A 22,893-nucleotide genomic window follows, 5' to 3' on the forward strand; every position below is an offset into this window, starting at 1 on the left:
ATGTTTTGGTTGTCTCATCTATTATGATTGAGAATTTGTATATCCTCAGCTTCTTCACGAGATCTTCTGTGATGACGTTGGCCAGTGACTTCATGGTCTCGGTACATTTTGTCTTATGCATGTGAATCCCCTGGGCAATTGCAGAGTCAGGAAACAAAACTTTTATTAACTCCACCATATGGTCAATGATGAATAATGAAAGATTTTGCTCTGCAATGAATGCCATCAGGAGAGCCACAACTACAGCAACGCTGGCACCAACCTGAAAAGGATTTCAACTATGTTATACACGTATTTTTGACTCATTAGATGTATAATTTTTTAGTTAACATTTATCCTTAAATTTGCTCTCTATTCATATCAAATAGATAAGTAAATAGGAAATTATATATAACCCTACAGGAGAAGATGAAGTCTCTTGCTTGGGTAGATCTTCGAATTTTTGCGCATTGAGGATATGCATCTTTGTCTCCTTGTGCCTTGATATGGCTGTCAAATGGGCCCCAAACTGTCTCTTGCAGAATACGCAGCTTGCTTTCTCAGGGTCTTCTATTACGGAAGACAACCATGGTTAGAAAGCAGGGTGAGCCATTCAGACATCTCTAAATTCCCTCTTAGGAGCCATATCAATCTGAAAATTACGTAAAAATGATAATTAACTACAATACCCACCTAATATAGAGATTACGTCTAAAATGAACATATTTTAATGCAACAAAGGTAGAGTTATTACTGAAAAGAAAACAAAGACTTACCTGGTCAGTGGACGTGGGTGTAATAACACCCATGGTAGAGAATGGTGACGAAGAAAACAAAACCCCGCCAAAATATGACGTCATGTTTAATACGCCATCTATGTCACTTACAATAAATTGTTATATTCTTGAAATCTGAAAAAAAAATACAAAAAATACAGGCAAAATACATACATACATATACCAATTCTTTTAACCCCTTACAAGGGAGGTAGCCAAAAAGGGAAAGGCATAAAATCATTTCCACCCATTCCATCCCTGAATACACTCCACACCCCTCCGCACCTCCTGGATGACGGGTCATCCCTGCACCTTGCCCACTGCACTGGATCAGAAGCAGTGTCACAAGACACAGCACATCCACAGCAAGGCCGCTTCATTAAATCGGCGACCCACCTCTCTCCGTCCCCCCATGCATAAAAGGAGAGGACGGGGAGAAATCCCTTTCGGGCTGCTTCAAAATTTGCCTACCCCCCCCCCCGCCCATTCCACCTCATGCAATCACAACATCATCCATATACAGCCATTCTCCATTCACCCCTGTCTTATGTCCTCTCTCATCCTTCCTCAACAGACATTCCCCTCTTCCCCAAAGCCCCCTTCACCCCATCCATCCACCTCATCCTAGGACGTCCCTTCATGTTCACTCCCTCCACATCAGCCTTCCATACCTCTTTTACTAGTCTTTCTTCACTCATTCTTTCCATGTGTCCAAACCATCCTAATATTCTTTCATCAACCCTATCTCCCAGCTCCTTTTCCACCCCTGTTCTCCTCCTCACCTCCTCATTTCTCACTCTATCTAGCCTAGTAACCTCCATCATACTTCTCAGACACCTCATCCCAAACACATTCAAACTCCTTCTCTCTTCTTCTCTTATGTTCCATGTTTCTGCCCCATACAGTGCTGTTGGCACAATCACTCCTTCATACAGTCTCCTCTTAGCATCCATTCCCAAATGTCTATTCCTCATTACACTCTTTAATCCACCAAGGCATTTACTTGCTTCTCTCAATCTACATTCTACCTCCACCTTCACTCCACCTTTTCCTGCCACATTTGCCTCACGTATCTAAAACTATCCACTTCCTCCAGTCGCTCTCCCTTAATGCTCACTTCCAGTCTACTGCCACTTTCACCCCTTGTACATCTCATCACCTTACTTTTACCCACATTTATCTTAACTTTCTTCTATCACATACTCTCCCAAACTCTGCCACCAACTTCCTCAATCCCTCCTCCGATCCTGCCACAAGCGCAGTGTCGTCCGCAAACAACAGCTGGCTCACCTCCCACTTTTCTCCATTTTCTTTAACTATCTAATCCCTTGCCCACTACCCTTGCATTTACCTCTTGCACCACCCCATCCATGTAAAGTTGAACAGCCAGGGTGACATAACACATCCTTGATGAAGTCCCAACTTTACCTCGAACCACTCATTCTCTCCATTTTCAGTCCTGACACAAGCTCTACTACTCTCATAAAAACTCTTGACAGCTCCCAGAAGCTTTCCTCCTATCCCGTATATCTGCATAACCTCCCACAGTGCCTTTCTGTCTACCCTATCATAAGCCTTTTCCAGATCCATAAAAGCCAAAAAAACATCCTTCCCCTTTCCTATAGCTTTCTCACATATCTGTCTTACCACAAAGATCTGATCTACACAACCTCTACCTGTCCTAAATCCACACTGTTCCTCACCAATTACTCCCTCTGTTCCTCTCCTAATCCTCTCAATCAAGATCCTCCCATAAGCCTTCCCAACTACACTTAACAAGCTAATCCCTCTGAAACTACTACATTCACACTTGTCCCCTTTTCCCTTGTAAAGAGGAACTATACAGGCACTCCTCCAGTCCTCCGGTACTCTACCCTCTCTCCAGCAAACATTAGATAACCTCACCAACCAGTCCACTATCACGGTACCTCCCTTTTTCAGACATTCTGCATGGTATCCATCCAGACCAGGTGCCTTACCTGTTTTCATCATCTTAACAACTGCCTTCACCTCATCCTTCCTTATTTCTCCTCCATTCTCCTCACTCATCACTCTCATTTTCTTCGCATTTCCCACTGCAGCTATCTTTCCTTCCCCATCCTCCTTCACATTTAGCAATTCCCTAAAATATTCTGCCCATCTTCCCCTTACTGCCTTCTCTTCCATTATCATCTCTCCATCTGCACCTTTTACCTTTTCTTCTCTACTTGATTCGCCTCCTCTTCCTCTCCTAATTTCTTTCCAAAACATCTTTTTATTACTTTCAAAATTTTCTGTCATACTCTTACCCCATTTCACATCTGCTCTCCTCTTTGCAACCTTTACCTTTTGCTTTACTTCTCTTTTCTTTTCTTTGTACCTCTCATATGTCTCCCTCGTCCTATTTTGTAACCAATCTGTGTAAGCTCGCTTCTTCTCTTCTACAACCTTCTTTGTTTCCTCATCCCACCATTCACTACCCTTTCTTCTATTTCCCCCTGTCCTTCTTGTTCCACACACCATCCTTGCACACTTTATGACTCCCTCCTTGAACCATCCCCATTCCTCCTCCACACCCAGCTCTACTCTATCCTTTACTCCCTCCCACTCCTCCTTCAGCTTTTTTCCGTACTCCTTCTCCTTTTCCTTTCCATTCAAAGAGTTCACTCTAAGAATCTCCCTACCTTTTGTCCCTTTCCTCTTTCTCCATCTATCCTCCACTCTCAACTTACCTTCCACCAAAAAATGATCTGATATTCCCCCACCCTCTCCCCTTAGCACATGTACATCCTTAACTCTTCCTATCATAATCCTATTTACCACTACATAATCCATTAGCGCTCTGTCTACCACCCTTCCCTCCACCACCCTCTCCCATGTGTACTTATGCTTGACTTTTTTCCCGAAACACTGTATTTACTATCATCAACTCTCTTTCTAGACACATTTCCACCATCAAATCTCCACTGCGACTCTTTCCTGGAACTCCACATTTCCCAACCACTCCATCGATTGGATCATTTCCTACCCTAGCATTAAGGTCTCCCAGTACTATTACATTGACATTTCTTCCTAAATCCTCTATGCACTCATTTAGATATATCCAAAAGGCCTCCCTTTCTTCTACACTCTTCTCACTGCCAGGCCCATATGCACTTACAAAGACCCACATCTCCTTCCCCAGTTTCATTTTCAACCACATTATCCTTGAGGAAACCTCCTTCCACTCCACTACCTGTTTACCTATCTCTTCACTTACTAGAATAGCCACCCCTTCCCTCCCTCGCCCTCTCTTCACTCCTGATAACCTCCCACTTACACTCCCAAACTTACACTCACCCTTCCCTTTCAACTTAGTTTCACTCAAAGCCAACACATCCATCTTTCTTCTCACAAACATACTACCTATCTCTTCCCTTTTACTCTCATCTGTATCACATCCACGCACATTAAAAGACCCAAACCTTAGGGTGCTGGTCCGAGAACTTCCGGACCCTCTTATGCCTTCTCTTTTTTGTTTAGGTATGTCCCCTGTGGGGTTACAAGGAGAAGGATGCCTAGTCCCATTCCCCGTCCCTTTCTTCTCGCCTCTTACGATCCAAGTGGAAATACTTGGTGGCAGTATTCTTTTCCCCCACCACAGGGAATTCCCCCATCACAGAAAAAGAATACTCAGAGAAATGGTGCAGGACAGCAACAAGGGGTTGGGGGACAGCATAACGGAGGGACAGTCGTAGTATAAAAGTGTCATCATTTCTCTATGAACAGAGTTTTCCTCTATCATAGACAAAATGATGTGTGACTCTGGTCCGTAGGGGCGCCCCATATAGACCCTAAAGTATCAACTGCATACTACTTTGCCACAATAACAAGCAGCCAATGTCGCAGACGGACAAAATATGTATATAAATATTAGATTCCGTTCACTTCGAACTGATGCGCAATTATCTTTACGTTTTCATTGTCTATATACATATCAATAGTAATAATGCCTTTAATAGTCTATATTAATTTTCATTATGAATTAATTTTCATTAGATTCATTAGAAAACAGAAGAAGAATAAAAGTCTACATTTATTCGACATATTCTACGAATTGTCGACACAGCGTCATCAGTAGCTTTTGTTTTCCACAATAGCAGACGAATTCTACAATTCGACAGCACAAGTGCTCACCTGTGGCTATGAACTCTGGCCTTGTGCATCATAGATGGGTTAGTTTGATAGAAGGTTATGCACAAAGTTGACATTGAAAAACTAGAAATTAGTTGTGGAGTAGTTGGGTCAGTCATTTTTTGTATGGACTAGCCCATCAGTTTCATCAGTATTTCCACCACCTGAAAACTATTATAATCGTAATGGCTAATGCCCCTCACCACCACCTTTCATCCTGTTATTCTATGCTCTATTTTGTAAAGGACGTTTTGTTGATTTCTGGGAACCAGGGTGTGGAAATTTGCAGTTCTTAGTTGTTTGGAGATCGTGTAAAACACATGATAAGCCACATATCAAATTCGTTGGTTGGGTGAAACTATGAATTGACCGTTGTAATTAATTTCTTGTTTAAAGCTTGCAATTTATTTCAACTTTTTCATTTGCAGATGGGAATGATTGATGCACTCATTGCTGTTGCTGCAACAATGAGGTATGTAAGGTTAATAGTGACAGTCACAATCTTTTATTAGTGGCAGGTGAGTTTTGATCTGCATTAGAAAGCTATTGCCTAGGCCCGCCCAAGATCAGTTGTAACATCAGTATTTCTTGCCTATTGTCAGCCATCTCTCCTCCTCTTCTAGCTGTGATGGCATGGAAACCATTCCACACCAATACAATAGGGATAGAAATACAAATTTTATTCCACAGAAGTCTGGGAATGAGGACAAATATCACCTGAAGTGGGTTTTACAATGATGCATGTAACATAAACATGAGCAGTGGCGGCACCAGGGGGGGGCTTGAGGGGGCTTTAGCCCCCCCAAAAAAGTGGCCAGGCCCCCCCCCCATTAGCCCCCCCAACTGAAATGAGTAAATTAAAAATTCAAAACACTCGTTGAAATCATTTTTATTAAGTGGAATTTTTAATTGCCAGGGCTAAAGATTTGTCAGCCATCAGTGCTAGCCCTACCATTAACCCCCTCCCCTTCTGAAATGAGGATAATATATGTGTATTATCATATTACTATTAGCCCCCCAAAAATTTGCTCAGGCCCCCCTTAGCCTCCCCAACTAAAAATTCCTGGCGCCGCCACTGTACATGAGCAACAGCTATGGTAGTGGCAGTGCAAGTTTTCAAATTATTCCGTCTATTGTTAATTTTTTTTCTTACATAATTCTTGTCAAACATGGTGGGAGTGGATTTTGTGCCTTTGTTTTTGGCTACCTCCCTTGTAAGGAGGAAAAAGCTGTTGGTATGTATGTGTTCTCCCTTCATCACCCATTCCCCCACTTAAGGAGATGCATATTAATTTTTACTTCCTTTTTGTGCAGAAACTTTTTGATAGGCTATGTGCTGCTTTTTTTTTTTTTTTTTTCTCCCCAGACATTTCTTCTCTCCTTGCTCTTGTGCTTACATTCTCTTCTCTCCAGATTGAGATAGGCTTTCACATACACATGCCTGCCATACATGTCACATGCACATGGGCCATAATATAGCGTCTCAAATGGTTCAGCTAGAAAATGCTGGATCCAATTTTTTTATGATGAGAATATTGACAAGCATATGTCTGATAACATGATGCTAAATTTTTAACCTGAGTTAAGTGTTCAACTAAATTTTATTTGCAAATGTTTCGGAAATTTGACATTTGAAATCTTTGCAGGTCTGAATAGAACCTGGGACTCCCAAATGCCATCAAGGTAAGCATACCCCAGTGTTTATACTAAATGTAGATTTGCTGATTATTGGTCCCTTGACATGGAAGAGAAGTATACTCTAGACCAGTGTTTCTCAACCTTTTTACCCTTGCGTAGCCTTTAAAATAAATTCCATTCTCCATTCACCCGTCTTCTGTCCTCTCCCGTCCTTCCTCAACAGATATTCCCCTCTTCCCCAAAGCCCCCTTTGCATTACGTATATGAAATTAAATAAAAAAAAATCAAAAGTGCATTAGCTTATCTCGCTTGTTCTTGCGGAACCCTTAGGGTTCTGGGGAACCCTGGTTGAGAAACACTGCTCTAGACAACCAAAATCAAATGTACCATGACCTGAGATTGAGACCTTGATGGATGAAATGATTGTCTTGCTGCATTGCTTATGATCTGCGGACAGGGATGGCTCTCTGTCCACAAGGTGTAATAAGTCATTCTTTCACCCTGTATGTTGATAACCCCAGGAAATGCAATCAAGCTTGTTCATGGAATATGGGGATCCCTCAGATACAACTACAAATATAAAGAGGATTCTTGCATCCTTGTATGCTTGCACCTTGTTATGCTAACGTCAGCATCATCATGTACTAGTTGATGTAAGATAAGGTTGTAAGAATGGATGTAGTTGGGAGATGCTAGAAGTGTAGAGTTGCACAGGGAACTGGCCAGCTAGAATAAAGTGGGTGAGGAGGGCTTTGCTGTGGAGTTGCCCTTTTGATGCATTGTCATAAACCTAGGTAGTGATGGGAGAAGGATAACTTTATCTGTAAGCAGTGGGATTTGTGACGAGTGTGATTAACCCATCGCCCATAATTCTAAAGAGGGAAAGTACCTTTGGTGCAAGTTATGCATATGTGAAGGTTGTGGAATATTGAGCCAATTTGATCTTAAATAAGGAGAGTATTGACAAGCATATGTCTGACCATATGATGCCAAGCATATAGTCCAAGTTTAGCATTTAGTAAGATTGTGGAAGTGGATGTGTAAAAGTTTTAACAGAATGAAATCTGCAGGTTTGGAGTGATGAGAATGGGAAGCAATCTGTAGTTTACACAATACAAGTATACTAGAATCCACTAACTTTACTTGAAATAGTCTTGAGGCATGGAATAGAAATCTCGCTGCCAATATTTTTTCCCTCCCACATAAGGGAGGTAGCCAAATCAAAGGCGCATACCCGCTTTCATCCACCACCCTTTCCCCTCCTCACATAATAGCTCATGAGTAAATAAAGAGTTTCATAAATCTTCCAGATCTCCCAAAACCGTTCAGTTCATTATCCCACAATTTGTTGGTTGTGCAGTCCCAAAGCAGCTGGCAGTGGGTCCTTGGTACCTCCATTGATTACTAGAGAGAAGCGTGTTACATTAGTCGCTAATTGGAGGAGGCCTCTTGATACCTGTCAGCTCTTGCATTCAAAGGTAGAAGAAATGCAGAGCAAATTGATGAGATCTTGGGACAAGTCTGAAGAAGTTGAAGATAGCAGGGAAGTGACTCTTAGGTCCTTGTAGGCCATTGTTGACCCACACCTATTGATACCACTGAACAAATCCTAAATTTTAATAGTTACATGATGTGTGTAGGTTGCATTTGCTTTTTATATCAAAGTTGCACTCAAATTTCACTTGCATATTTTTTCCTTTCAGAATGTGGTGAATCTTCAGTCTGCAATAAGGTTTGTACTTGTGCTGTGGTTTAATTTCAATGCATCTAAAAATGATGATAATTTAAACCCTTGATATCAGTGAGAGTAAGTCAAAAGGATTCTGACAAGATTATATAATGTATTATGTGAGGTTTTGGTACTGTGGGCTCAATTTGTCATTGGTTTGTTTCAGGTTGCTTGGAGAAACGGAAGAGTGCTGGTGAGCAACTTAAGGGAAAATACCAGACAAACCATAAGAGAAATATGGGAAATTGTGAAGGATAAGAGAAACTAGACAAAGAATGGGTACGTTTCAAGGTAGTACAGTACACCAAGATGGGTTGAAAGTGGGAGGGAGCAGTTGGTGGGATAAAGTTTGATGGCAGAGTAGAACTAAGATAACCTACAAAATGTACAGATGAGGGAAGTGAAACTAGAGGACAGGGAGGCTGAGAATGAAGTAGGCTGTGCGATTGGTGAGGAATTGAATTGTTTTTGGAAAGGAGGGAAGAATGAGAAGGGTTAAGTTGGGTTGAGAGAAGGTAAAGGATGCTGTTGGATAGGTATGACAGTGGAGAGAGGGATAGAATATTGTTGGGTTCTTAAATTTAGAAAGAGAAGGTTTAGTGGCAATAGTTGGTAGGAAAGGATAGGATTGTAGAAGGTGGGAGAGGAGAGAGAGCATTGAAAGCTGGGAAGTTGTCAGTTGGGTGTCTGAGGAAGGGTAATGGGTGGCAGGAACTTGTACTTAGGGTAGGGAAGTGTTCCAGAGTGGAGTAATAGGTGTAGTTTCCCTGCACAAAGCAACTGGGAAATGTGTTGACTTATTGGTGGTAAGGCGTGCAATTGAATGTTTACTAGGGAGAATAGTTAGCAATTGGGGGGGGGGGGAATAGGAAAGGGTGTGTGTAAAAGTTAATGCAAGTTTTTGTAATAATGATTTTTACCACAGACCTGTTCTGAAAAAAGTGTGGAATGATATTGGTATCTGACATTTTGATAATTGAAGATTGGTAATTTATAGAAAGTTTTTTTTTTTTTTTTTTTTTTTAACATTACCATTTTCTTAATTTCAGAGATAGAACAGTCTCTGCATTTATATTTTTGGCTTGGAGATCAAAGTGAAGTGGATTTGTTTCCATTTTGCTCATCTTGGACAACCATGGCCAAAAGGTAAGTTTGTGTGAAAGTGGAATGCTGTAAGAGAGTTGGTCTGTGGTAGTTGGAAGCAAACTTGAGAACTGCATGGAGAAATGTCGGTGGAAGCAATGAAAGGAATGGACAATGTATTGGTATTGATTTTGTATAGAATTGAGGATTAATAACTAGTAAATGCGAGGATTAGTAATGGACAGATTGAATGGTCTCGGATGGATGTGGGGATGCACCAAGGTCGTGATTTTGCCTTCCATGTTGCACTTGATGTGGCTTAATGTCTTGATGGATTGCTTAGAATTTAGGTGAAGACTGGATTGATATATTGATAAGATGCTTGAAAGCTATTTGTATTGATTGTTTTGTTCTTCAGAAATTTTATCCTTTGATTTGAGTTTTGGATTATGTGTTGCATTGGAGTGGTTAAATGTCAATGGTGTTTTGAGGCCCCCCATCGGGCATGCGGGCACAGTGGGGGGGGGGGGGGTGTTGCAGAGTAAATGAAACAGCCTTGCTGTTGATGTGCTGTCTTACAGCATTGTTTATGACCTAGGGCAATAGGCGAGATGCAGCGATGACCTGCTATCCAGGAGGACCCAAGAAAAGGAGGGAGGGAGGGGTGGTGAATGGGAGTGGAGTGGATGGGGATAAAATGGGTGGGAGTGGAATTCTGCCCATTGACCTTGTACATTCTCCCATGTACCTTACAAGGGAGGTAGCCATAGTCAAAGGCATAAATCCACTTGCACCCATTTCATCCCTATATCATTCTCATTCACCACCCCTCCCCTCTTTTTGTGGCTCCTTCTGGGTCATCCCTATATATCTTCCACTGCCCTGGGTCAGAAACAAAGCAGCCAGATGCATAACATTCACAGCAAGGCAGTTTCATTTAATTGGCGACCCCGCCCCCCATTGTTCCCTCTTATGATTAAAAATTGTAACAGTACATCACATCATTTGCTGATTGCAGGTATGTTGGAAGACTGGCCTGTGGAATTTGTCATACTGCAGTATTTTGTGCAGACTCGATTACAGGACGATTGCTCAGGTGAGGCATTATATATGGGATGTTGTTTTCATGAGCTTCATGATGAAAATATGTTGTATCACATTAGCGGTATACACAGGAGCATTATCCAATGAAGGTCAAGGTGTTGTCTGATCATACTGTCAGGTAAAACATTGTCATTGTTGGCAATTGTAGTTACATTTCTACTTGATTGCAGGGATTGCTGCGGTTGTGTGCTGGCTCAATTACAGGATTGAAAGATTGCTCAGGTGAGGCATTATATATGGGATGGTATTTTCATGAACTTCATGATGAAAACTTTTATCACATTCGCGGTTTCCACCGGAGGTTGATCCCATGAAGGTCAATGTGTTGTCTGATTATGCTGTAATTTAAAACATTGTCATTGTTGGCAATTTTTGTTACATTACTTCTTGATTGCAGGGATTCCTGTTGGAAGTGATCACTTGAAATGACTTTTGCTGTTTACCAAGTACAATGGACATTGTTGAGATGAAAATTTCTCTACAGTTCATGCTGGCATGTAGCCTCACTGATGCAAGGTTGGTTTTACTGTATTTGCAAAAGATGATTCTCAAATGATGATTGTTATCCCTGTCTCAACAACTCTTGTGGACACAATTCCTCGTTACTGAAAACTACATTTGGTAATTTTTCAGTAATACATTGGTTGGCATAAAAGTAAAGTTATTTAATTGTTGACAGGTCCGGCCATGTATGAATGAAGCTGCTCAGCAGATGCCGGATTTGCCTCTTGGGGATGCAAATGCTGGTTAGTTGTTTGCCATTTTAGTTTTAGTCTTTGGTGTTTAAAATCGAGGCAGAATAACTTTGGGATAATAACCAAGAGTAAATGATGAATTAGATGACAAGACCTAAGACAGGCTTACCTGCATGTCGTTTGGTGTGGACGGAGGCATTTGACTGAATGTTGTAATAATTTTTCGGTAATAAATTTGTTTGCATGGAGTAATGTTTTTTAAATTGTTGACAGGTCCATGCACAAGTGAAGATGCCAAAGATACTGGATTTGGGATGCAAATACAGGTAAGATTTGTTATTGTTGCAGGGATAAATTTTTGGTAAGATACCAAGGGCATTTCCCCCCATAAAAGGAGGTAGGCATAATCCCTCTCCTACCCATTTCATCCACACCCACTCAATTCCCATTCACCACCCCTCCCTCCCTCCCTCCCTCTCTCTTTTCTTTGAAAAGATGAAGGCAAAATAACTTATTTTGGGATAATGACCTACAGTAAGTAAATGATGACTTAGATGACGAGACCTGAGACAGGCTCACCCGCATGTCATTTGTTGTGGACGGAGACATTTGACTGAATGTCATAATCAAGAACAGACAGGAGAACTGTAGCGATGGTGCCTTACAAGTTTGATTTTACCAGTTTTCAGGTGGGAGTGTGCTTGCTGGTAGTTGCCTGGGCAAGTCCTCACAATTGAGGTAGGTACATACATATACCAAGGCTTTTTCCCCCTTACAAGGGAGGTAGCCAAAAAGGGAAAGGCATAAAATCATTTCCACCCATTCCATCCCTGAATACACTCCACACCCCTCCACCCATTCCATCCCTGAATACACTCCACACCCCTCCACCCTCCCTCTCATCTGAGCACCTCCTGGATAACAGGTCATCCCTGCACCTTGTCCACTGCCCTGGGTCAGAAGCAGTGCCGCAAGACACAGCACATCCACAGCAAGGCTGCTTCATTAAATCGGCGACCCCTCCTCTCCGTCCCCCCATTGCATAAAAGTAGAAGGCCGGGGAGAAATCCCTTCGGGCTGCGTCAAATTTTGCTCACACATACTACCTCACCCCCACCCCCCTGCCCATTCCACCTCATGCAATCACAACATCATCCATATACAACCATTCTCCATTCACCCCTGTCTTCTGTCCTCTCCCGTCCTTCCTCAACAGACATTCCCCTCTTCCCCAAAGCCCCCTTCACCCCATCCATCCACCTCATCCTAGGACGTCCCCTCATGTTCACTCCCTCCACATCTGCCTTCCATACCTCTTTTACTAGTCTTTCTTCACTCATTCTTTCCATGTGTCCAAACCATCCTAATATTCTTTCATCAACCCTATCTCCCAGCTCCTTTTCCACCCCTGTTCTCCTCCTCACCTCCTCATTTCTCACTCTATCTAGCCTAGTAACCTCCATCATACTTCTCAGACACCTCATCTCAAACACATTCAAACTCCTTCTCTCTTCTTCTCTTATGTTCCATGTTTGTGCCCCATACAGTGCTGTTGGCACAATCACTCCTTCATACAGTCTCCTCTTAGCATCCATTCCCAAATGTCTATTCCTCATTACACTCTTTAATCCACCAAGGCATTTACTCGCTTCTCTCAATCTACATTCTACCTCCACCTTCACTCCACCTTTTCCTGCCACATTTGCACCCACGTATCTAAAACTATCCACTTCCTCCAGTCGCTCTCCCTTAATGCTTACTTCCAGTCTGCTGCCACTTTCACCCCTTGTACATCTCATCACCTTACTTTTACCCACATTTATCTTAACTTTCTTCTATCACATACTCTCCCAAACTCTGCCACCAACTTCCTCAATCCCTCCTCCGATCCTGCCACAAGTGCAGTGTCGTCCGCAAACAACAGCTGGCTCACCTCCCACTTTTCTCCATTTTCTTTAACTATCTCCAATCCCTTGCCCACTACCCTTGCATTTACCTCTCGCACCACCCCATCCATGTATAAGTTGAACAGCCAGGGCGACATAATGCATCCTTGATGAAGTCCCACCTTTACCTCGCACCACTCACTCTCTACATTTCCAATCCTGACACAAGCTCTACTACTCTCACAAAAACTCTTGACGCCTTCCAGAAGCTTTCCTCCTATCCCGTATATCTGCATACCTCCCACAGTGCCTTTCTGTCTACCCCATGATAAGCCTTTTCCAGATCCATAAAAGCCCAAAAAACATCCTTAACTTTTCGTATAGCTTTCTCACATATCTGTCTTACCACAAAAATTTATCTACACAACCCATACCTGTCCTAACCCCACACTGTTCTCACCAATTACTCCTTCTGTTCTCCTAATCCTCTCAATAAAGACCCTCCCATATGACTTCCCATCTACACTTAACAAGCTGATCCCTCTGAAACTACTACATTCACACTTGTCCCCTTTTCCCTTGTAAAGTGGAACTATACAGGCACTCCTCCAGTCCTCCGGCACTCTACCCTCTCTCCAGCAAACATTAAATAACCTCACCAACCAGTCCACCATCACTGTACCTCCCTTTTTCAGACATTCTTCATGGCATCCATCCAGACCAGGTGCCTTACCTACTTTCATCATCTTAACAACTGCCTTCACCTCATCCTTCCTTATTTCTCCTCCATTCTCCTCACTCATCACTCTCATTTTCTTCGCATTTCCCACTGCAGCTATCTTTCCTTCCCTATCCTCCTTCACATTTAGCAACTCCCTAAAATATTCTGCCCATCTTCCCCTTACTGCCTTCTCTTCCATTATCATCTCTCCATCTGCACCTTTTACCTTTTCTTCTCTACTTGATTCGCCTCCTCTTCCTCTCTTAATTTCTTTCCAAAACATCTTTTTATTACTTTCAAAATTTTCTGTCATACTCTTACCCCATTTCACATCTGCTCTCCTCTTTGCTTTACTTCTCTTTTCTTTTCTTTGTACCTCTCATATGACTCCCTCATCCTATTTTGTAACCAATCTGTGAAAGCTCGCTTCTTCTCTTCTACAACCTTCTTTGTTTCCTCATCCCACCATTCACTACCCTTTCTTCTATTTCCCCCTGTCCTTCTTGTTCCACACACCATCTTTGCACACTTTATGACTCCCTCCTTGAACCATCCCCATTCCTCCTCCACACCCAGCTCTACTCTATCCTTTACTCCCTCCCACTCCTCCTTCAGCTTCTTTCCGTACTCCTTCTCCTTTTCCTTTCCATTCAAAGAGTTCACTCTAAGAACCTCCTTACCTTTTGTCCCTTTCCTCTTTCTCCATCTATCCTCCACTCTCAACTTACCTTCCACCAAAAAATGATCTGATATTCCCCCACCCTCACTCCTTAGCACATCTTAGCAAGTTGTAAGTCTCCCCGACAATTTTGTTAATCTGTATATCATAGGACAAGTCGTTCGTGATAATTACTCCCAAATCTTTTTCGGATCCTACTTTCTTTACTTCTTTGGTTCCAATTGTATATTTTCCTGATATTCTGTTTTTGCTTTTTCCAAACTCCATTATGCTACACTTCTTAGTATTAAAGTCCACTTCCCATGCTGATTGTGCATTCCTAGACTTGCAAAAAGCCTTTGACAAAGTACCACACAGAAAACTACTAAAAAAACTGGAACACATAGGAGGAATACAGGGAAACCTACTAAAATGGATAGAGGACTTTCTGACTGGTAGAAAGATGAGAGTAGTGCTCAGAGAAAAATATTCAGACTGGAAAGAGGTGATCAGTGGAGTACCGCAAGGATCTGTGCTGGCACCAATAATGTTTGCTATCTATATGAATGACATGGATGAGGACGTGAACTGCTACATGAGCTTCTTTGCCGATGACGCCAAACTGCTAAGGAAAATAGAAACTGATGAGGACTGTGAAGCACTGCAAGAAGACCTAAATAGGGTATGGAACTGGAGTCAGAAATGGGAAGTGGACTTTAATACTAAGAAGTGTAGCATAATGGAGTTTGGAAAAAGCAAAAACAGAATATCAGGAAAATATACAATTGGAACCAAAGAAGTAAAGAAAGTAGGATCCGAAAAAGATTTGGGAGTAATTATCACGAACGACTTGTCCTATGATATACAGATTAACAAAATTGTCGGGGAGACTTACAACTTGCTAAGATCAATAAAAGTGGCGTTTACATACTTGGACGAAGACATGATGAAAAAAATATTGGTTACATTGATAAGGCCTAGATTAGAGTATGCAGCGACATTGTGGTCCCCCAGTACCAAAAAGAATATAAAGAAAATAGAAAGAATCCAAAGAGCAGCTACAAAAATGGCACCTGCACTTGCAAACCTATCATACGAAGAGAGATTGGCTAAACTGGAGTTACCGACACTGGAGCAAAGAAGAGAGAGAGGTGACCTATTGACCATCTACAGAATCATGAAAGGCACAGAGGTACTCGATAGTGAGAACTTACTTAACTGGGACAAAAGAAACACAAGAGGACATGGAAAGAAAATAAAAAAACATAGCTATAGAAGAGAACTGAAGAAAAACAGTTTTCCTCATAGAGTTTTGGACACTTGGAACAAACTGGACAATGAAATAGTATGCGCAAAAACCATTCATGAGTTTAAAAACAAACTAGACACTGCAAGATACAAAGGCGGGACAACACGAGCATAGCTCCCCTTCCCGCAAAATACAACTAGGTAAATACAACTAGGTAAATGTACATTCATAACTCTTCATATCATAAACCTATTTACCACTACATAATCCATTAACGCTCTATCTACCACCCTTCCACCTACCACCCTCTCCCATGTGTACTTATGCTTGACTTTTTTCCGAAACACTGTATTTGCTATCATCTCTCTTTCTAGACACATTTCCACCATCAACTCTCCACTACGATTCTTTCCTGGAACTCCACATTTTCCAACCACTCCATCGATTGGACCATTTCCTACCCTAGCATTAAGGTCTCCCAGTACTATTACATTGACATTTCTTCCTAAATCCTCTATGCACTCATTTAGATCTATCCAAAAGGCCTCCCTTTCTTCTACACTCTTCTCACTGCCAGGCCCATATGCACTTACAAAGACCCACATCTCCTTCCCCAGTTTCACCTTCATCCACATTATCCATGAGGAAACCTCCTTCCACTCCACTACCCGTTTACCTATCTCTTCACTTACTAGAATAGCCACCCCTTTCCTCCTTCGCCCTTTCTTCACTCCTGATAACCTCCCACTTACACTCCCAAACTTACATTCACCCTTCCCTTTCAACTTAATTTCAATCAATGCCAACACATCCATCTTTCTTCTCACAAACATACTACCTATCTCTTCCCTTTTACTCTCATCTGTACCACATCCACGCACATTAAAAGACCTAAACCTCAGGGCGCTGGTCCGAGAATTTTCAAACCTTCTTATGCCTTCTCTTTTTTGTTTAGGAATGTCCCCTGTGGGGCTACAAGGAGAAGGATGCCTAGTCCCAATCCCCGTCCCTTTCTTCTCGCCTCTTACGATCCAAGCTTGGTGGCAACAGAAAAAGAATACTCAGAGAAATGGTACAGGACAGCAACAAGGGGTTGGGGGACAGCATAACGGAGGGACAGTCGTAGTATAAAAGTGTCATCATTTCTCTATGAACAGAGTTTTCCTCTATCATAGACAAAATGATGTGTGACTCTGGTCCGTAGGGGCGCCCCATATAGACCCTAAAGTATCAACTGCATACTACTTTGCCACAATAACAAGCAGCAAATACCCCAGACAATTAAGGTAGGTATTAATTGAAAAAAAGTGTCAAGTATTTATGATCATGATGAGAATCTAGACACCTCTTAAATGAGAGAATAATGATTAAACATTTATAATCTGACAGCTTTCATAAAGGTTAGTATACTTCCCTTCCTTTTGGAATTGACTTACTTTTTTGTTTCTCTCAGCTGTTGAACCATCTTTTTTGGACAAGTTTGATTGTGACCAGACTTCAACCAATCAATGGATGGTTGGTATTTGAACTGCAGTAAAGATGTGCTATCACCAATGTTTTATTTTGAGAAAGTCAATAACAATGAACAAGTTAAATGTGAATGCATAGCAGGACTGGCTTTCAATATTGGTGTAATTTGGCTAAAACCTTGCAGATAGTGGCTGCAGATGATGCAAAAAAAAAATTATTGTATGGGTGCAACACTAAATGTGTGGATACTAATTTTGGATGAAGATGGATTAGCACACCAGCATCAAACCCGTTATGGTAGGGCACAAGGTTATTGGTATCTAAAATGATTTTTCAAAAATGATGACAACGTATTTGCTACTCTTGACAGTTATATGACAATGTATTACCACCAAGATCTCTGAATGGAAGTAATGAGCATACATACAATTTGATAGCCAAAGATGGGGCTGAATGTTTCATCTTTATTTTTCTAGGACTGAACATAGTGAGAGGCAAAAGATACAAGTTGGAACACCCATCAAGTTGCCTTAAATGTAGCCTGCTGTATCTGATAACATTCGACAGTTGAAAATGTTATATGTGTGTAAATATATATACAGGTGGTCGTCAACTTACGACCTATGCGACTTACGACTGATCGACTTTACGACCACGAGATAGTGCAATAATATTTAACATTTAATAGAGTAATAGAATTGCAATGTTATGCCTGGCAGTGCAGTACAATTACTTTGCACGCCGCGAGACGCGAGTACGATAGTTTTGGCAGGTTACCGGCAGCGTCAGCTTCCCTCTCATTCAGGAGCATGTGGTATTTCTGACTTCATTCATGACAAGGATTATATATTTAATTTTTTTTTGTGCTTCAAACCCCCATGAAGATGTCTAAAAGAAAATTATCTTTCGATATTTCCAAGCCTGCCAAGAAACAAAGAAAGGTTATTGATCTTGACACGAAAATGAAAGTGATAAAACATTATGAAGGAGGGAAGAAAGTTAATGTGATAGCACGTGAACTTCAGTTATCACATTCTACAGTGTCACTAATTTTAAAAGACTAAGAGAGGATCTCAATTTTGCCTTGGATTTTATATTTTAATATGTTTTGCAATTAATAAAATGTAACAGTAAAACTTTTTTATGCCTAGTCTGTTGTCGATAACAATATGTTCGGTACAGCATTTTGTATTTTTATGTTTTGCAATATTTTCGGTACAGTACGTAAACGAAAAGAATGTTTTGAAATATTTTTTCCTAATTTTGCCATGCATTATGTATTTTTATGTTTTGCAATTAATAAAATGTAACAGTAAACTTTGTTTAAGCCTAGTCTGTTGTCAATAACAATATTTTGGTACAGTATGTAAACGAAAAGAATGTGTTTTGAAATAATTTTTTTCTCTTAATTTTGCCTTGCATTTAGTATTTTTAATGTTTTGCAATTAATAAGGAGGAATGGGCGGGGAAGTGGGGGGTGGGGTAGTATGTGTGAGTAAATTTTGACGCAGCCCGAAGGGATTTCTCCCCGTCCTCACCTTATATGCAAATGGGGACGGAGAGGGGGGGTCGCCGATTAAATGAAGCGGCCTCGCTGTGGATGTACTGTGTCTTGCGACACTGCTTCTGACCCAGGGCGGTGGGCAGGGTGCAGGGATGACCCGTCATCCAGGAGGTGCTCAGATGAGAGGAAGGGTGGGAGGGGTGTGGAGTGTATTTAGGGATGAAATGGGTGGGAGTGTTTTTATGCCTTTCCCTTTTTGGCTACCTCCCTTGGAAGGGGGAAAAAGCCTTGGTATATGTATGTATGTATGCAATTAATAAGATGTAAATTATACAGTACAATGATTTTAATTTAACCAACAAAAAAGTATTAGTAGGTCAAAGATGACAGGACTTTATTCAGTATGCGTAGGCCTAGGCTACGTTTCCTAACGACAATTATAAAAAGAATAATGAATATTAAACAACGTAGCTCAAAGATAAGATTTTATTCAGTATGCATACGTTTCCTAAAGAAAGTCTGATGATAGAATAATAAAAACGTTAAAAAATACAGTATTAAATATCATAGGTCAAAGATGATAGGATTTTATTCAGTGTGCTACGTTTCTCAAAGAAAATCAGATAAAATTATAAAAAAAAAGGTTTAAAAAATACTATACAACATAGTTCAAAGATGCTAAGATTATTTCAGTATGCTAAATATAATATAGAATATACATGTATACAGTAACAAAAATAATATTTAAAGGGTAATATATACTGTATATATATAAAGTCCGATTTGCGTCCAGATCGACTTACGACCTGTCTGTCGGAACCGAACTCGGTCATAAGTCGATGACTACCTGTATATATTTGTAATGATGATTTTTAACACAGACCTATTCTGAAAGAAATGTAGAAATATATAGGTATCTGCTAAATTGGTTGTAGAAAACTAGTACTTGTTAGTGATATTTTTTTACTGAAAGTTTTCTTAATTGCAGTAATCGAACATCAGCATTGTTGGTTTGAAGTTCAGATTGAGTGGATTTCTTTCCTTGGCCCATCTTCTGCACACCTGAAGACCCCCAAGATAAAATTGTCCAGGATTTGAAGAAGATTACTTGGAGGTGAGGAAAGTGGGGTTGGAAGAGCAGATAGGGATGATGTAAGTATTGGGATGGTTTGGACATGTGGAAAGAATGGGTGTAGAAAGCTGTGGATGGAGTGAACTTCTGGGGATGATGGAGGATGAGGTAAATGGGGGCAAGGAAGGGAGAGGCAGGAGATAGGGGTGAGTGGAGAATGGCTGTGTATAGTTGAAACTTGGATGGGAGGAGGGGGGGGTTGAGTAGGAAATATTTGAATGTTTTGACACAGCCTGAGGGGATCCCTGTCTTTATGTGCTGCATGATGAGATGGAGGGGATGTTGCCAGTTGAAGCAGCCTTGCTGTGGATGTACCGCGTTGTTGCTGCTGAACCAGGGTGGTGGGTGGGGGACAAAGGTATAGTTAGCTCTGCCTGAATGTAGGGGATGGTAATGTCGCTTATGATGAGCCTATCAGGTATGCATGAGGGGTTGTTCACATCTGCAGTGGATGAAGGTTAGGTGATTTGTCACGTGGACCAGTAAGGATGAGCCTAGTTTGGCTGTTGGACCCTGTTGTGGGTGAATAGTCTTGCCAACCAATCTCTTGTTTGGTAATACTGGTGAAGCTTTCTTCAAGGTTGTATGTCCAATGTTTGGATGAAGCTGGGGATGGGGGAGTGACGATCAGTCTTGCTCAGGTCCAGGTGTCTTACAAGAGACTTGTACCCTCGGCCACAGTAGTGTGTTGTCAAGGTTGACCACCTCTTTGAATGCATGTTGTGTTGCTGTTTAAACATCTGAACAGGGAAGTGTAGGTGTTTGAGATTGGTAAAGTTGTGGTAGATATATAATTTAAAGGGATTGTGCTGCACAGTTGAGCTGTTGTTGTTGTTGTTGTTGTCGTTCCCTAGACTGTCTGTCCGAGCAGTCCCGTCTCCCCAAGGAAGGCCACAGCCGAAACTGGGTTTTCCCACAAATCCTTTATAGAGTGTATGTTGTGTTGTTTGCGTGCATGATTGTGTATAATGCAGTCTTCCATTATGTGTTGTATGGTATGGGGTGAAGTGTTACATCCTGGGCAGCTGTTCACAACACGGTCGTCCAGCCTCTTCTGGTAGCTTAGAAGTGCTGGGTGGTGACCGCATCGCAGTCTGGCCAAGTGGACTCTGTCCCTACGTGGGAGAGAAGATTCAGAAGGGTGGATATCAGGGGGTCTGGCATGCAGCAGTGTGTTGTCTTTCAGTGTGTTAATGGAGCGGTGAGTGATATGATTATGAATATGTTTCCGGAGGCTGGTATTTGGTGGTTGTGGAGGAAGAGAAGAGAGTATCTGTGTGTAATAAAGGTCTTTGGGTGTAGTTTTAATGTTTCTTGGTGTGTGTGGGTGTTCTGCTATGTAGTGTAGCGGGTGTGATGTGTTTGTGGTGGCTGCAGCAAGTGTTTGTGTGCCTCTCATGTCGAGGTGGTCCTTGACTTTGAGGACTTTTGTTTCATGGTGTAAATGGTCTGTAGGTGATGTATTTGTGCAGCCTGTAATTGTTTTTAGGGCTTTGTTTTGTATGATTTGAAGGGTGTTGTGGTGTGTCTCACTGAGATTAGGAGCCCATGCAGGACTCGCATAATTCATCACTGAGCGTATGCATTGTTTGTATATTGTTATATTAGTTTCTTTGTTTTGTCCAAATGTTGTTCCAGTGATTGACTTAAGTGCGTTAAGTCTAGGTGTGCATTTGTTTTTTATGTTTGTGAGGTGTTGTTTGAAAGACATGGATGTATCGTATGTTACACCAAGAATTTTCGGTGTGTTTGTGTGTGGTATTAGAGTGTTGTTGATGTAGAGATGAGGTATGTATTTGTGTTCTTTTGTCCAGTTGGTGAGAAGTGTTGCTGTAGATTTGGTTGGAGCTATTTTGAGTCTGTTTGTGATGAACCATGTGTTGAGTGTGTCAAGGTAAGGCTGGATTATTTCTGCAGCTTTGTCTGTGTTACGATGTGTGCATGTGATTGTTATGTCGTCTGCGTAGGAAGAGATTTGTATTTCTGAGGTGTCTGGCGTGGGTAAGTCATGCATGTATAGATTAAATAATGTGGGGGATAGAACCGAGCCCTGTGGTACTCCGTTCTTAATGTTTCTGATGTGCGATGATTGGCCATTATATGACACATGAGCATTCCTGCCTGCCAGATAATTGGCCAGCCATCTTTTGGTGTTATTGTGCATGTCTGTGTTATATATTTTATTTGTTAGGTTGTGGCGGGGGATAGCATCAAAAGCTTTACTAATGTCCAATGTTATAAGAAGTGTTCTGTGGTGGGGCCTATCTGAATTGATGCCATCTAAAATTCTTTGTGTGAGGTTTGTCAGAAGAGTGTTTGTGGAGTGTAGTGGCCTAAAACCGTGTTGTGAGTCAGCAAGGGGACCACCCCCCAACCCCAAGAGTTGGGGGCCAAACAGCAGCATCTACCCCTGGCCATCAGCTCTACGCAGATGGCACCGATCCCCAAGGAGGAGCTACGCCTACCTGGGGGAGTACCGCAGTTGAACTGTTGACCTAAATGATGAAGTTCTATTGTGAACCCCAGGATTGCAACAGAGTCAGCAATGGCAGAACCCACTATTGTGGATCCTGGGAATTGTGCTTACCTGCCACAAGGCTGTCTGAAACTGGGATTGTTGAACTCCTTAACTGGTTGAGATTCATTTATATACATCGTATTTTCTTTATTTCAGGAAGTAGTTCGAAGAGCTGGGCAAAATAAATTGTAGCGATGTTGGCTAGGTCCTCAAATGAATCTCCCAATGTGTGGTGCATAATGGACTGGACTTTACCATCGGTAGGTAAGTTTGAGTAATGTCAATTCTTTGGAGGGCTATATGAATGCAGACCTGTATTCTACAAGTGTTGTAATGCTGAAAAACTAGTATGGGTTGGAGGTTTTCAATTGTATGATGAAAGCACTTTCTTTCACATTTGCGGTTTCCAGCAGAGGTTTATCCCATGAAGGCCAATGTGTTGTCTGATTATACTGTTAGTTAAGACGTTCTAATTGTTGGCAATTTTTGCTACATTATTTAATTATTGGAGGTCCTAATACTGGAAGATCACTTCCTGCTTCAGCACGACATTTTGCAAGTGGTAGAGGTTGCATTGAACACCAGTGGATACTGTTGTT

The 22,893-nt window shown here is 41.5% G+C and overlaps 5 long non-coding RNA genes and 1 other non-coding gene across 8 annotated transcripts in view; 5 read left to right on the forward strand and 1 right to left on the reverse strand.

The window, feature by feature from the left end:
- LOC143026651 (uncharacterized) overlaps positions 1–22,893 on the reverse strand; it is a 286,616-nt gene that overhangs the window by 242,978 nt on the left and 20,745 nt on the right. The gene's annotated exons all lie outside the window — the stretch shown is intronic.
- LOC143026217 (uncharacterized) lies at positions 6,504–8,595 on the forward strand. Its single transcript, XR_012966459.1, has 3 exons — positions 6,504–6,590; positions 8,249–8,277; positions 8,441–8,595. It is a non-coding gene; the product is annotated as an uncharacterized LOC143026217 (long non-coding RNA).
- LOC143026653 (uncharacterized) lies at positions 9,348–22,487 on the forward strand. 3 transcript variants are annotated; one of them, XR_012966518.1, is made up of 3 exons: positions 9,348–9,420; positions 19,633–19,758; positions 22,451–22,487. It is a non-coding gene; the product is annotated as an uncharacterized LOC143026653 (long non-coding RNA). The 3 variants fall into 3 exon arrangements; XR_012966519.1 differs by lacking the exon at positions 9,348–9,420 and adding an exon at positions 9,431–9,539; XR_012966520.1 differs by lacking the exon at positions 9,348–9,420 and adding an exon at positions 9,431–9,533.
- On the forward strand, positions 10,375–10,979 carry LOC143026218 (uncharacterized). Its single transcript, XR_012966460.1, has 3 exons — positions 10,375–10,453; positions 10,632–10,683; positions 10,859–10,979. It is a non-coding gene; the product is annotated as an uncharacterized LOC143026218 (long non-coding RNA).
- LOC143026219 (uncharacterized) lies at positions 17,137–17,705 on the forward strand. The gene is made up of 3 exons (XR_012966462.1): positions 17,137–17,185; positions 17,325–17,437; positions 17,617–17,705. It is a non-coding gene; the product is annotated as an uncharacterized LOC143026219 (long non-coding RNA).
- LOC143026682 (small nucleolar RNA SNORD24) lies at positions 17,473–17,549 on the forward strand. The gene has a single exon (XR_012966528.1). It is a non-coding gene; the product is annotated as a small nucleolar RNA SNORD24 (small nucleolar RNA).

This window comes from Oratosquilla oratoria, chromosome 6 (genome assembly GCF_046742065.1).
Source record: "Oratosquilla oratoria isolate Oo_2021 chromosome 6, ASM4674206v1, whole genome shotgun sequence".
Lineage (NCBI taxonomy): Eukaryota > Metazoa > Arthropoda > Malacostraca > Stomatopoda > Squillidae > Oratosquilla > Oratosquilla oratoria.